The following is a 13,677-nucleotide window of genomic DNA, read 5'->3' on the forward strand; positions in this document are numbered from 1 at the left end:
TCAACAAATACTTAGTAAGCCTAAGTACAGGGTAGGATATTGAGCAGGAAGACGAGGAAGACACATAGTTCTTGTCTTGTCCTATCCTCAAGTAGCTCACCATTAAAGGCATGTGAGGAGACAAACATGGAAACAATTATAACAAATGCCACAGAAAAGTCTATACAGTTGACCCTTGAACAACATGGGGGTGAGGGAGGTTAGGGGTGCCAACCCTTCCACCCCTGTCCAGTCAAAAATCCATTTACAGTTGATCCTTAACACAGGTTTGAACTGTGTGGGTCCACTTATACAGACTTTTTACAATACAGTACTGTAAACATATTTTCTGTATGACTTTCTCAATAACATCTTCTTTTCTCTAGCTTACTTGTAGTATATAATACATATAACAGACAAAATATGTTAATCAACTGTTTATGTTATCAGTAAGGCTTCCAGTCAACAGTAAGCTATTAGTAGTTAAGTTTTTGGGGAGTCAAAAATAATATGCAGATTTTCAACTGTGCAGGGGTTCAGTGCCCCTAACCCCCACGTTATTCAAGGGTCAACTATACTGTCATCCTTTCTGGCCACCCAACATCTGAATCCCCATTGGTGTTCTGGAATTTCCCCCATCTGAACCTAAAAAGTACCAGATACTATTTCTCATGGTCTCCCTTGAAAATAATTTATAAGCATCGGACCAAGGTTCACATATCTCCTTATTTCTCTCTCTCTTTCACCTGTTACCCCCAAATCTAGTAGCTTAATATACTAAATATTTATTATCTAACAGTTTCTGTGTGTGAGGAATTAAGCTATAGTTTAACTGGGTGATTCTGGCTGAGGATATCTCATAAAGTTGCAGACAGTATCTTAGCCAGTGCTACCATCTTTGAAGATTTGACCGGGAATGGAAGATCTACTTCAAGACGTCTCCTGCACATGGTTATTGGCAGAAGGCTTCAGTTCCTCACATGAGAACCTCTCCAGAAAGGTGGTGAATATCCTTACAACATGGCAGCTGGCTTCCCTCAGAAAAAATGAGCAAAACAAAATATATAATACCTTATATGACCTTGCATCTTAAGACACAATCTTTCATTTCTGCAATAACCTATTTGTTACCAAAGTCCGCTCTACTTAGTATGGAAGGAAACTATATAGAATGTAAATATCAGGAGGTGGGGTTATCAGGAACCACATTGGAGGCTAACTATCTTATGTAACATATGATGGCTATATGTTATACAGTTCATAAACACATATATATTCATGAATGTAATAATGCTATGTTAGGAAGGAGAGGGGTCACTATGATTATAAGTGCATTTGTCCTCTGCCCCCCCACATGTGCTCTGTCTCTCCCTCTCTCTCTCAAAAATAAATAAAATGTAAAAAAAAAAAAAAAAATTTTTTTAATTTTTGGGGCGCCTGAGTAGCTCAGTCGGTTAAGCAACTGACTTCAGCTTGAGTCATGATCTCATGGTTCATGGGTTCGAGCCCCGCATAGGGCTCTGTGCTGAGAGCTCAGAGCCTGGAGCCTGCTTCGGATTCTGTCTCCTTCTGTCTGCCCCTCCCCCACTTGTGCGCCCGCTCTCTCTCGCTCTCTCTCTCGCTCTCAAAAATACATGTAAAAAAATTTTTTTAAGTGCATTTGTCATTTTTATTTGTTAAAGTGGGTGATGGGAATAAAGGCATTTATTACATTTTTCTTTATACCTTTTGAGTTTGAAATATTTCATTATAAAAAAAATTCAATGCTGGGGTGCCTGGGTACCCAACTCTTGATTTCGGCTGAGATCAGGATCCAGGGTCATGGAATGAAGCCCATGTCAGGCTCTGCACTGAGCATGGAGCCTAAGATTCTCTCTCCCTCTCTCTCTCTCTCCCTCCCTCCCTCCCTCTGCCCCTCTCCCCCACTTTTGCACTCTCTCTCTCTAAAATAAAAAAAAATAAAATTTTTTAAATAAAAGTAAAAAAAAATTTTTAAAAAATTGATGCTTTGCATAAAGTGAGTATTTTCAAATACATTATTGTGAGCACATACATTGGTAGAGCTGTTTTGAAGGACTACTTGGAAGTATATATAATAAAATTTACATGTGCATAAACCAACTCAGAAATCTGTCCAAAAGAATTATTTGCCCAAATAAAAAAAGACCTCTGTACTAAAACTAATCACAGAACTATTTATAATAGGAAAAAAAATTGGTGACAACCCCAATGCCCACCAAAGTATGAGCAAATAAATTAAGACACCACTATACAATAGAATGCAGTCATTAAAAAGAATGAAATTCCCAATATAATAGAACCAGTCATTGGTAAAGAATAGGATGTATAATTCCATTTTTTAAAAGGCTATATATCAAACTATGAACTACATCAAGAGTGAAAATTTAGCAAGGGAAAAAAAGGCAGAGGGAGAAAATAGCTCTTTTGTACTTTAGAGACACCCATTCTCAAAAATTTTTACTAGCCTCTACAGGCATACCTGGCAAGACACTGTGGGTTCAGTTGCAGACCACTGCACTAAAGTGAATACTGCAATAAAGAAAGTCAAATGAATGTTTTGGTTTCCCACTGCACACAAAAGTTGCTTAGAAAAGTGTTATGTCTGAGAAAGCAATGTGCATACCTAATCAAAAAATATTTTATTGCTAAAAAATACTAACCATCATTTGAGCTTTCAGCAAGTTGTAATCACTTACCACAGATCACCATGATAAAAGTAGTAATAATGAAAACGTTTGAAATATTGTGAGAATCACCAAAATGCAACAGAGACATGAAGCAATAAGCAAATGTTGCTGGAAAAATGGTGCTGATAGACTTGCTTACCTAGCATTGTCACAAACCTTCAATTTGTAAACAAACAGTATCTGCAAGTGCAATAAAGCAAAGAATGATAAAACAAGGTATGCCTGTACTTTCATAACTTCTGTGGTTGTTTTGGTTTTGTGTTAAATAGATTTTATTTTTTAGAACAGTTTTAGGGTCATAGCAAAATTAAGCAGATGGTATGGAGATTTCCCATATATCCCTTGCCCTCACACATACATAGCCTCCAACACCAACATCCCCCACCAGACAGAATATTTGCTACAACTGATGAACCTACTGACACACCTTTATTACCAAACTCCATCATTTACATTAGGGTACACTCTTGGTGTTGTACATTCTACATATTTGAACAAATGTATAATGACAAATATTCACCGTGATAGTACCATACAGAGTATTGTACTGCCCTAAAAATCCTTCTGTGCTCTCCCGCTTCTCCCCTCAATTCCTGGCAATCACTGGAATTTACATCTCCATAGTGTTGCCTTTTCCAGAATGTCATAGAAACAGAACCAAATTGTGTGCAGCTTTTTCAGACTGACTTCTTTCACTTAGAAATAGGCATTTAAGTATCCCCCATGTCTTTTCACGCCTTGATAGCTCATTTTTTTCTTAGCAATGAATAATATTCCACTGTCTTGATGTACCAGTTTACCCATGCAGCTACTGAAAGATATCTTGATTTAGTTCAAGTTTTAGTAATTATGAATAAAGCTGCAATACACATCATATGCAGAATTTTGTGTGGACAATTTTTCAAGTCCTCTAGGAACACAGAGGAGTATGACTTCTGAATTGCATAGTATGTTTAGTTTTATAAGAAATTGCCAAACTGTAATCTAAACTAGGTATACCATTTTGCGTTCCAATAATGAATGAGAGTTCCTGTTGCTCTACATCTTTGCCAGCATTTGGTGTTTTCAGTTTTCTAGATTTTGAACATTCCACTAGGAGAGTAGTGGAATCTCATCATTGTTTTAATCTGCATTTCCCTAATGACACATTACGTGGAGCATCTTATCAGATGCTTATTTGCCATCTGTAGACTTTCTCTGATGAGGTATCTGTTAAGATCTTTGGTCTATTTTTAAATCATGTTGTGTTCCTAATGTTGAGTTTTAAAGTTCTCTGAATATTTTGGTAACAGTACACTAAGATTTGTCTCTTGGAAAATCTCCCAGTCTGTAGCTTGGGACAAACTTTTAATTAAAATAAAGTTGAGATATCAATTCTTTCTTTCATGGATCATGCCTTTGATGTTGCACCTAATAAATCAACATCAACCTACGGTCACCTAGATTTTCTACTGTTATCTCCTAGGAGTTTTATAGTTTTGCATTTTAATTTAGGTATCTGATCCACTTTGTGTTAATTTTTGTTAAGCCTATAAAGTCTATACTTAGATTCATTTTTGTGCAGGAGGCCTAATTGCTCCTGCACAATTTGTTGAAAAGACAGTCTTTTCTCCAATGTATTGTCTTTGTTGTTGAAAATCAGTTGACTGTATTTATATGGGTCTATTTCTGTTCCATGGATCTATTTGTCTATTGTTTCACCAATATCCCACTGTCTTAATTACTGTAGCTTAAGAGTTTATCTTTTTTTTTTTTTTTAGTGTTTATTTTTGAGAGAGAGAGAGAGAGAGAGAGAGAGAGAGAGAGAGGCAGAATGTGAGCAGGGGAAGGGCAGAGAGAGAAAGAGAAACAGAATCTGAAGGAGGCTCCAGGTTCTGAGCTGTCAGCACAGAGCCTGAAGAGGGGCTCGAACTCACAAACTGTGAGATAATGACCTGAGCCAAAGTCACTTAACCAACTGGGCCACCCAAGCACCCTGTCTAAAGTTATATCTTGATGTCAGGTAGTATCAGTCTTCTACCTTTCTTCTCCTCCTTCAAAATTGTGTTGACTGTTCTAGGTCTTCTGCCTCTCCATATAAATTGTAGGATCAGTGGTGCCTGGGTGGCGCAGTTGGTTGAGCATCCAACTCTTGATTTCAACTCAGGTCATGATCTGAGGGGCAAGAGATCAAGCTCCACGTTGGGCTCTGCACTGAGCATGGAGTTTGCTTAAGGTTCTTTCTCTCCTTCTCTCTCTGCTCCTTCCTGTGAGATCATGACCTGAGCTGAAATCAAGGGTCAGACGCTTCACTGGCTGAGCCACCCAGGGGCCCCATTAAATTTTTGTCTTTCCCAGGCCAGCAATGTGGTACAACGCTCTTGAGATGCTGGGCAGTGGCAGTCAACCACAGCTGCTAGTACAGCCGTACTCATGAGAGTAACAACAACTGATACACTTAAAACCATTCTATACCCTGACAACTATTCTGTTTTTCACTTTTATTTTTTACATTCATTTATTTATTTTTGAGAGAGACAGCAAGCAGGGGAGGGGCAGAGAGAGAGGTAGAGAGGGAGACTCCCAAGCAGGCTCCACACTGTCAAGAGCAGAGCCTGATACGGGGCTTGAATTCACCAACTCTGAGATCATGACCTGAGCAGAAACCAAGAGTAGGACGCTTAACTGACTGAGCCACCCAGGTGCCCTTGTTTTTCGCTGTTAGTGCAGTATTCTATAAATTACATGAAATACTCAACACTATATTCTACAAGAGGTGTTGTGTCAGATCATTTTGCCCAAATGCAGACCACTCTAAGTATTCTGAGCATGTTTAAGTAGGCTAGGCTAAGCTATGATGTTTAGGTTAGAGGTATTAAATGCATTTTTGACTTACAGTATTTTCAACTTCTGGTGGGTTTATTGGTAACCCCATCATATACTGAGGAAGCCTAAGTGCTTATTAGTTTCATAAGGGGTTTTCTCTCTCCCAAATATTTCAGATTTTTTACTTTAGACAATAGTGCCATCTGTGAAGAAAGACAGTTTTAGTTCTTCCTTCCCAATCACTGTACACCTTTAATTTTCTTATCTTACTGCATTAACTAGGACTTTCAGTACGATGTTGAAAAGCAGTGATAATAGGGAATACCCTTGCCTTCTTCCTGATCTTGGTGGGAAAGCTTCAAATTTCTGTTAAATATGATTTTAGCTGTATATCTTTGTATGTGCCTTTATCAAGATTATATAGATATATACACATATACACATGTATACACACACATATATATGTATAGATTATACACACACACACACACCTTTATCAAGTTCCCCTCTGTTCTAGTTTACTGAGAAGTTTGATCTTAAGTAGACTCCATGCCCAATGTGGGGCTTGAACTCACAACCCTGAGATTGAGTTAGATACTCTACCAACTGAACCACCCAGGTGCCCCTAGTTTATTGAGAGTTTTTATCACGATTGGGTGCTAGATTTTGTCAAATGCTTTTCTCCATCTATTGATATGCTCATGTGACTTTTCTTCTAAAGCCTGTTTCTGCAATGGATTATATTAATTGATTTTCAAAACTTAAAACTAGGAGCACCTGGGTGTCCAGCTTTGGCCCAGGTCATGATGTCACGGTTCAGGAGTTTGAGCCCCACATCAGGCTCTGTGCTGACAGCTCAGAGCCTGGAGACTGCTTCAGATTCTGGGTCTCCCTCTCTTTCTGCCCTTCCCCCACTCACATTCTGTCGCTCTCAAAAATGAACAAACATTAAAAAAACAGTTAAACCAGCCCTTCATATCGGCGATAAACCCCACTTGGTCATGGTATGTGATTCTTTTTATACATCATTGGATTCAATTTACTAGTATTTTATTGAGAATTTTTGTACCTATGCCCATGAGAATAAAGGTCTGTAAGTTTTCTTTTATAATATCTTTGTCCAGTTTTTGGTATTAGGGTAATGCTGACCTCATAGAATGAGCTAGGAAGCATTCCCTCTGCTTCTTTCTTCTGAAAAAGACTGTAGAGAACTGGTATAATTTCTTCCTTAAATATTTGGTAGAATTCACCAGTGAACCTATCTGGGCCTGGTATTTTCTGTTCTAGAAGGATTCTTTTGTTTGTTTTTTAAAGTTTATTTATTTTTGAAGGGGGGGGGGAGAGAGGGGGAGAGAGAGAGAGAGAGAGAGAGAGAGTGAGAGTGAGAGTGAGTAGAGGAGGGGTAGAGAGAAAGACACAGAATCCCAAGCAGGCTCCAGGCTCTGAGCTGTCAGCACAGAGTCTGATATGGGGCTCAAATTCACAAACCACAAGATCACAACCTGAGTGGAAGTCAGATGCTTAACCAACTGAGCCACCCAGGCACCCCTGTTCTGGAATGCTTTTGTTGATTCAATTTCTTTAATGCATATAGACCTATTCATATTGTTTATGTCAATTTTGGCAAATTGTATCCTTCAAGAAATCAGTTTTATGGCCCAAAACATAGTCTATTTTGATGAATACTACATGTGAGCTTGAGCAAAATGTGCATCCTGCTGATGTTGAATGAAGTGGTCTATAGATGTCCACTATAATCAGGTCACTGATATGCTGTTGAGTTCAATTATGTCATTATTGTCCTTATTGTCCATTTCTAATAGAGGGGTATTAAAACCTCCAATTATGATAGTGGATTCATCTACTTATTGGAGTTCTATCAGTTTCTGCCCCACATAATTTGACATTCTGTTTTTAGGCGCATACATATTAAGTAAGGATTGTTATATCTTCTTGGAGAAATGACTCCTTTATCATTATGCAATTCTCCTCTTTAGAACTGAAAGCTTTCCTTGGTCTAAATTCTGTTCTGTCTGAAATTAATATAGCTACTCCTTCTTTCTTTTAATTAGCATTAGTATGGTATATCTTTTATCTTTCTCCAATCACTTTTCAATCTGTATGCATCTATTTAAAGTGGATTTCTGGGGCACCTGTGTGGCTCAGTCAGTTAGGCAACAGATTTTGGCTCAGGTTATGATCTCACGGTTCGTGGGTTGAAGTTCAAGCCCCACATCAGGCTCTGTGCTAACAGCTCAGAGCCTGGAACCAGCTTTGTATTCTGTGTCTCTCTCACTGTCCCTCCCCCTCTTGTGCTTTCTCTCAAAAACAAATATACATTTAAAAAAATATTAATAATAAAGTAGATTCCTTATAGACAACAGAGCTGGATCTTGTTTTTCGATCTACACTAACAACCTGTCTTTTCATTTGTGCATTTAGACCGTTGACGTTCAAAGTGATTACTGATATAGTGGAATTAACATCTACCATACCCATGACTGTTCTCTATTTCTTGCCCTTTTTTGTTCCTATTTTTGTCTTCCACTTTTTTTCTGCCCTTTGTGGTTTTAAGTGAGCATTTTCTATGATTGCCTTTTCTCTCCTTTCTTGGTATATCGGTCATACCTCTTCTTTTACTTTTCTTAGTGGTTGCCCTAGAGATTACGATATACATTTACAGCTAAGCCAATTCCCCTTTCAAGTAACACTACCCATTTTCCACTCTACCTATTTCCTGGGTAGTATGAGTACCGTGTAATAACAAAATAATAAATGTCCCCTATCCCTTATATCATTGCTGTCATCCATTTCACTTATGCCTAAATACACATATAAGTATTCAGAAGTATTCATTATTATACTGTTGATATTACTTTGAAACTTATATGTTAGATCAATTAAGAAAAAAAATTATTTTACCTTCACCTATCCTTTTTTCAATGCTCTCCTTACATTATGTAGATTCTAGTTTGTGGCGTATATTATTTTCCTTCTCCTAAAAAATTTAACATGTCTTGCAAGGCAGTTCTACTAACAACAAATACCCTTAATTTCTGTTTGAGAAAGTATTTCTCCATTATTTTCAAAGGATAATTGTGCAAGGTACAGAATTGTAGGTTGAGTTTGTTTTGTTTTTTCTCTCAGAACTTCAAATGTTTTTACTCCATTTTCTTCTTGCTTGCATGGTTTCTGAGAAGTTAGCTGTAATCCTTATCAATGCTCCTCTATATTAATGTGTGTTTTTCCCCTCGCTTCTTCCAGGATTTTTTTTTCTCTTTTTTTTTTTTCCTCTTTTTTTTTTTTTTTTTTAACTTTATCTTGGATTTTCTGTAGTTTGAAAATAATATGCCTAGGTATAGTTTTCTTGCCACTTAGCCTGCTTGGTGTTCTCTAAGCTTCCTGGAATTGTGATTCGGTATCTGACATTAATTTGGGGCAGTTCTCAGTCATTACCATTCCAAACACTTCTTCTGTCCCTCTTCTTTTTCTTCTCCTTATAGAATTCCCATTATGCATATGTTAAATCTTTTTTTTTTTAGTATGAGGTTTATTTACATGTCTAAAGTTAATCTTTACAAGGTAAGGATTCTATATCCCACCTATTGACTATAATGCCACAGAAATTAAAACATGCCATCCCTAATGATGCAGATGTTAAACCTTTTGTAGTTGTCCCACAGTTACTCAATATTCTGTTTTTCTTATCTTTTTTCTCTTTCTTTTCTAGTTTCAGCAGTTTCTATTGATAGCCTCATGCTCAGAGTCTTTCTTCAGCCATTAGTAGTCCAGTCTACTAATAAATAAACCCATCAAATGATTACAATGTTTTTGTGATAATGCTATGTCTTTCTTCTCTAGCATTTTTTTTTCTTGTTGTTCTTTCTTAGAATTTCCATCCCTCCCCCTTTCATCACAGTTGTTTTAAATTCTTTCTTGGTCTGGTAATTCTCATATCCCTACCCTACCCAAGTCTAGTTCTAATGCTGGCTCTAATTGTGCTTTTTGTCTTTAGTATGTCTTGTAATTTTTCTTAACAGTTGAACATCATGTACTAGGTAAAAAGAACTATTGTGAATAGGCTTTTGTTAATGTGGTGGTAACATATGGGGGGAAAAGAAAATACATAAAACTTAAAACCAAGTTATTTTATGGGGCACCTTGGTAGCTCAGTCAGTTAAGCATCCGACTTTGGCTCAGGTCATGATCTCACAGTTTGTGAGTTCAAGTCCCGCGTCAGGTTCTGTGCTGACAGCTCAGAGTCTGGAGCCTACTTCAGATTCTGTCTCCCTCTCTCTCTGCCCCTCTCCCACTCACACTCTGTCTCTCTTTCTCTCAAAAGTAAATAAACATAAAAAAAAAATTCTCTAAAAACCAAGGTTATGTTGGAATTTGAGGATAAGGAAATGCTTTTTCTTCCCTTTCTTTTTCCAATTATCTTTAACTTGGTTATATAAAACTCGTATAATTAAAGAATGGGGGGGGCACCTGGGTGGGTCAGTCGGTTAAGCAGCCGACTTCGGCTCAGGTCATGATCTCGCGGTCTGTGAGTTCAAGCCCCACGTCGGGCTCTGTGCTGACAGCTCAGAGCCTGGAGCCTGTTTCAGATTCTGTGTCTCCCTCTCTCTGACCCTCCCCCGTTCATGCTCTGTCTCTCTCTGTCTCAAAAATAAACGTTCAAAAAAAAATTTTTTTTTTTTAAAAAGAATGAGGTAAATACATCAAAAAAAGTGAATGACCAGGTAAAGATAAAGGGTATGAGAAAGAAAGTAAATAGGAGGCTAAAGAAGATAAACATATCTGATTTCACTTTGCTTTAAAATAATTCTTATTTATAGATTTTTTTCATTACAAGTGATGCACATTTGTGGCAAAAACATTTCTTAAATCACGAAGAAAAATTAATTATCCATAAAATACCACTCAAATAATCACTGCTAGCCTTTAAAAAAAAGGAGCAGGAACTAGGGGACTACGATGGAACATGAATGAGAGAGATCATCACCTCACTCTTAGAAGTAAAACTGAACTAGCCACAAGCCCATAAGGGTTCCAAACATAAAATTTGCCACTGTACCCATTTTTAAGTATATAATTCATTGGAAATAATTATATTCACAATTTGTACAGCCATTACCAACCATTTCCAAGACTTTTTCATCACCCCAAACAGGAACTCTGTATCCATTCTTCCTTCCCTCCAGCCTCAAGTTAATCTCTGATCTACTTTCTGACTCTGAATTTACCTATTCTAGATTCATAAGTAGAATCATACATACAACATTTGTCCTTCTGTGTCTGGCTCATTTCATTCAGCAACATTTTCAAGATTCATCCATGCTGTGTTACGTATCAGAGCTTCATTTCATTTTGTGGCTGAATAATATTTCATTATATGTATATTTCTCTCATTTTTCAAGGTGTTGGAAACTCTGAGACCATAAAAAACCTGATATATTTAAGGCTGAAAGATAGGTATAGATAGGTAGGTAGGTAGAAAAATAAATAAAGATATCTCTACTCATCTGTTGTTTATCTATTCATCTGTTGATGGACATTTGGATTGTTTCCTACTTGGACTATTGTGAATAATGCTGCTATGACCATGGGAACACAAGTGCCAAACACACTTTTAATAGTTTGCTCTGGCTGGAAAGTCAACAGAGGAACTATAAAGGTAAACAGTAACAAAAGCTGCCAATAGCAATTACCACAACAAAATTAAATAGGATATCAGACTATATTCTATTAGAGTCTATATTAATATATAAATATGTTCTAGAATACATAAATGTTAACTTATGGTTTTAATATTTATACTGTTGATGTTTTACAAATTTTCTTGAACAAATATGTATTATTTGCATAAATGAAGGGAAAGCATTTTTGTAGAGTCCTTTGTTATAGCAGGATATATATGTTCTATTTTGAGAAATAATACACAATAAGGAAATAAACGGAAGAAAGCAACACAATGCTGAAGCAACCCATTAAGAGACCAATACTGAGGTCAGGATTACAGGTTAGGAGTACTACTGAGAAGGGAGGGGAGCTGGAACCTGACAGCATTTTTTTATTCTGTTCTGACCACAAAGAAGGTACTACTTTGCCCTCCATAATGCCTAGTACATACCTACTATATACTACTCAACAAGATACTCAAAAGTTGGCCTAAAGAATAAATAGATGGACAAGTCTACAGATATCCAAGCTTTTCTACCTACGTCTTATTTTTTAAATTAGTTACATAGTTAGTCTGAAACTGGTTATTACAAGCATCTGAAGTTTCACCATAAGTTTCACAGGAATTCATAAATTCACAAGGAAACTGGCAGGTAGATGAATAACAGAATATTTATTTCTGGGATCACTATTTAAACTACAACTCTGTTTATACAAGATTACAAACCCCAGAGCTCACCAACTTATAGCACCATACTTTTTCAGTGGGTATTTGTGTAAGTGTTTGTAATGCCAAATGGGATCCTGAGAGGTCTTTTCTTATTTGCTTTCAAAATAAACAGCAATGTATCAAGCTTAGAAGTACCTTCTGAAATGTTTGCTCAAATTTCAAAATGGTCTATGTCAATGTAAATATAAAAAAATCATTAATTTATACCTATACACATTGATACTTGTCTTTATTCTTCAAAGTGCTGGAAACTCTGAGTCCAGGAAAAACTTGATATACAACTAATGAATGTGTGAAAAGAAAAAAAATATATATTTATACTCAACCTTGTTCCAATAGGATTTAAGGCTGGTGCAATTGTAATATACATCTTCAATCTCTTAAGCAGGTTATAAGAAAGTATTGTTCCAACTCTGTAAACATGGAAATAAATATTATAAATAGGAATGTATTGTACATTTGGAGTATTATTAATAAATATAGGACACAGATTTTAAAAATATACCCTGTAATTTCCACAAAGAATTTCAAACTATGTCTTTCATTTATGTAAGCTAACAACTGTCAAAAAGAGATGTAGGAAGGGAAGATACAGAACACTGGCTTCAACAGGAATCAAAAAATAGAACAGATATTACAGCGAAAGGGGAAAAAAACAGGAAATAAGAGCAACACTGCTGACAAGACTCCTTCCTTTAAATCTCTACATGATAAATTTCCAAGTTAATTTATTTTCTGTAGGCATACAGCATATTTCCATCTCTCTATGACCCCTCCTACCTCTAGAGCTAAATTTCAAAAAAGCACAATTTATACACAATGATATACTACTTACTGCTGCTGCCACCACCATCATCTACTGTATACTATGTACCAGGCACTGCAACACGATTTACATCAATTATCTTACTAAACCCTCACAACCCTAATATAGGTTTTACTGACATTTATGGAAGTTAAACAACGTGCCCAAGATCCATTAGCTAATAAACGATGGAGCTGGGATACTAAACATTTGGCCTCAAAACAAAAACGTCCTGACAAGTATAAATCACTGATAGGAAGGTAACCTTAAACTAACTGTAGAACATAAAAGTAAAAAAAACCATGATCGTGAGGATTTTGACAGAACAGGGCCCACTCAAAACCAACCTGATTACCAATTTAAGAAGTTAACTAAAATGAAACATTGAGATGGAAATATTTCAAAATGAAATTGTCAACATATCATGAAAATTCCTACCTCCTTCATAAATAGCCTATTATAGACTGTACATAATCTTTTTTTAATCCATGTAATACTAGTATAAAAAGTTTCAAGAATATCAGCAAAAAACTTTTTTTATAAACTTTCATATTTTCTGTGAACAGATCTGTATGACAGATCTGGAGAACAATTGATATTTTCCTGACTTTTAACATTATTGCACAAAAGGAAACCTTCCTACTGTATAAACTACAGCAACAGTTTCTAAAGAAAAAGGAACAAAGAAAGTGAACAGAAAATAGAAACCAATGGCCACCACATCCCAAATACATGCCTATTCTAAAGGAAAATGGAATTTTACCAAGGCTACCAGAAGCACTGAACTCCAACTAACCTGTTTATCAGACTTAAGTTTTTTTCAAAAAATCTTCTAAATATAAAATGTCAGTTTGCTGCTAATGTTTTATATTTAAAGTTCCAGTGATATGAGTTTATTGCTTAATAGTTGTAAACCTGTATTTATAGTCACTATCAAAGGACTTTACTAAAGGGTATCACATGCACAG

The 13,677-nt window shown here is 36.3% G+C and overlaps 1 protein-coding gene across 4 annotated transcripts in view; it reads right to left on the minus strand.

The window, feature by feature from the left end:
- EVI5 (ecotropic viral integration site 5) overlaps window positions 1-13,677 on the minus strand; it is a 236,664-nt gene that overhangs the window by 203,388 nt on the left and 19,599 nt on the right. For 2 of the 4 annotated variants that reach the window (XM_042997889.1, XM_042997884.1), the window contains exon 2: window positions 12,231-12,317. The exons of the other annotated variants lie outside the window; for them this stretch is intronic. The gene's annotated coding sequence lies outside the window, so the exon portion shown is untranslated. The remainder of the gene's footprint in view (window positions 1-12,230; window positions 12,318-13,677) is intronic. 4 annotated transcript variants of the gene reach the window in all.

This window comes from Panthera tigris, chromosome C1 (genome assembly GCF_018350195.1).
Source record: "Panthera tigris isolate Pti1 chromosome C1, P.tigris_Pti1_mat1.1, whole genome shotgun sequence".
In the NCBI taxonomy this organism is placed as follows: domain Eukaryota; kingdom Metazoa; phylum Chordata; class Mammalia; order Carnivora; family Felidae; genus Panthera; species Panthera tigris.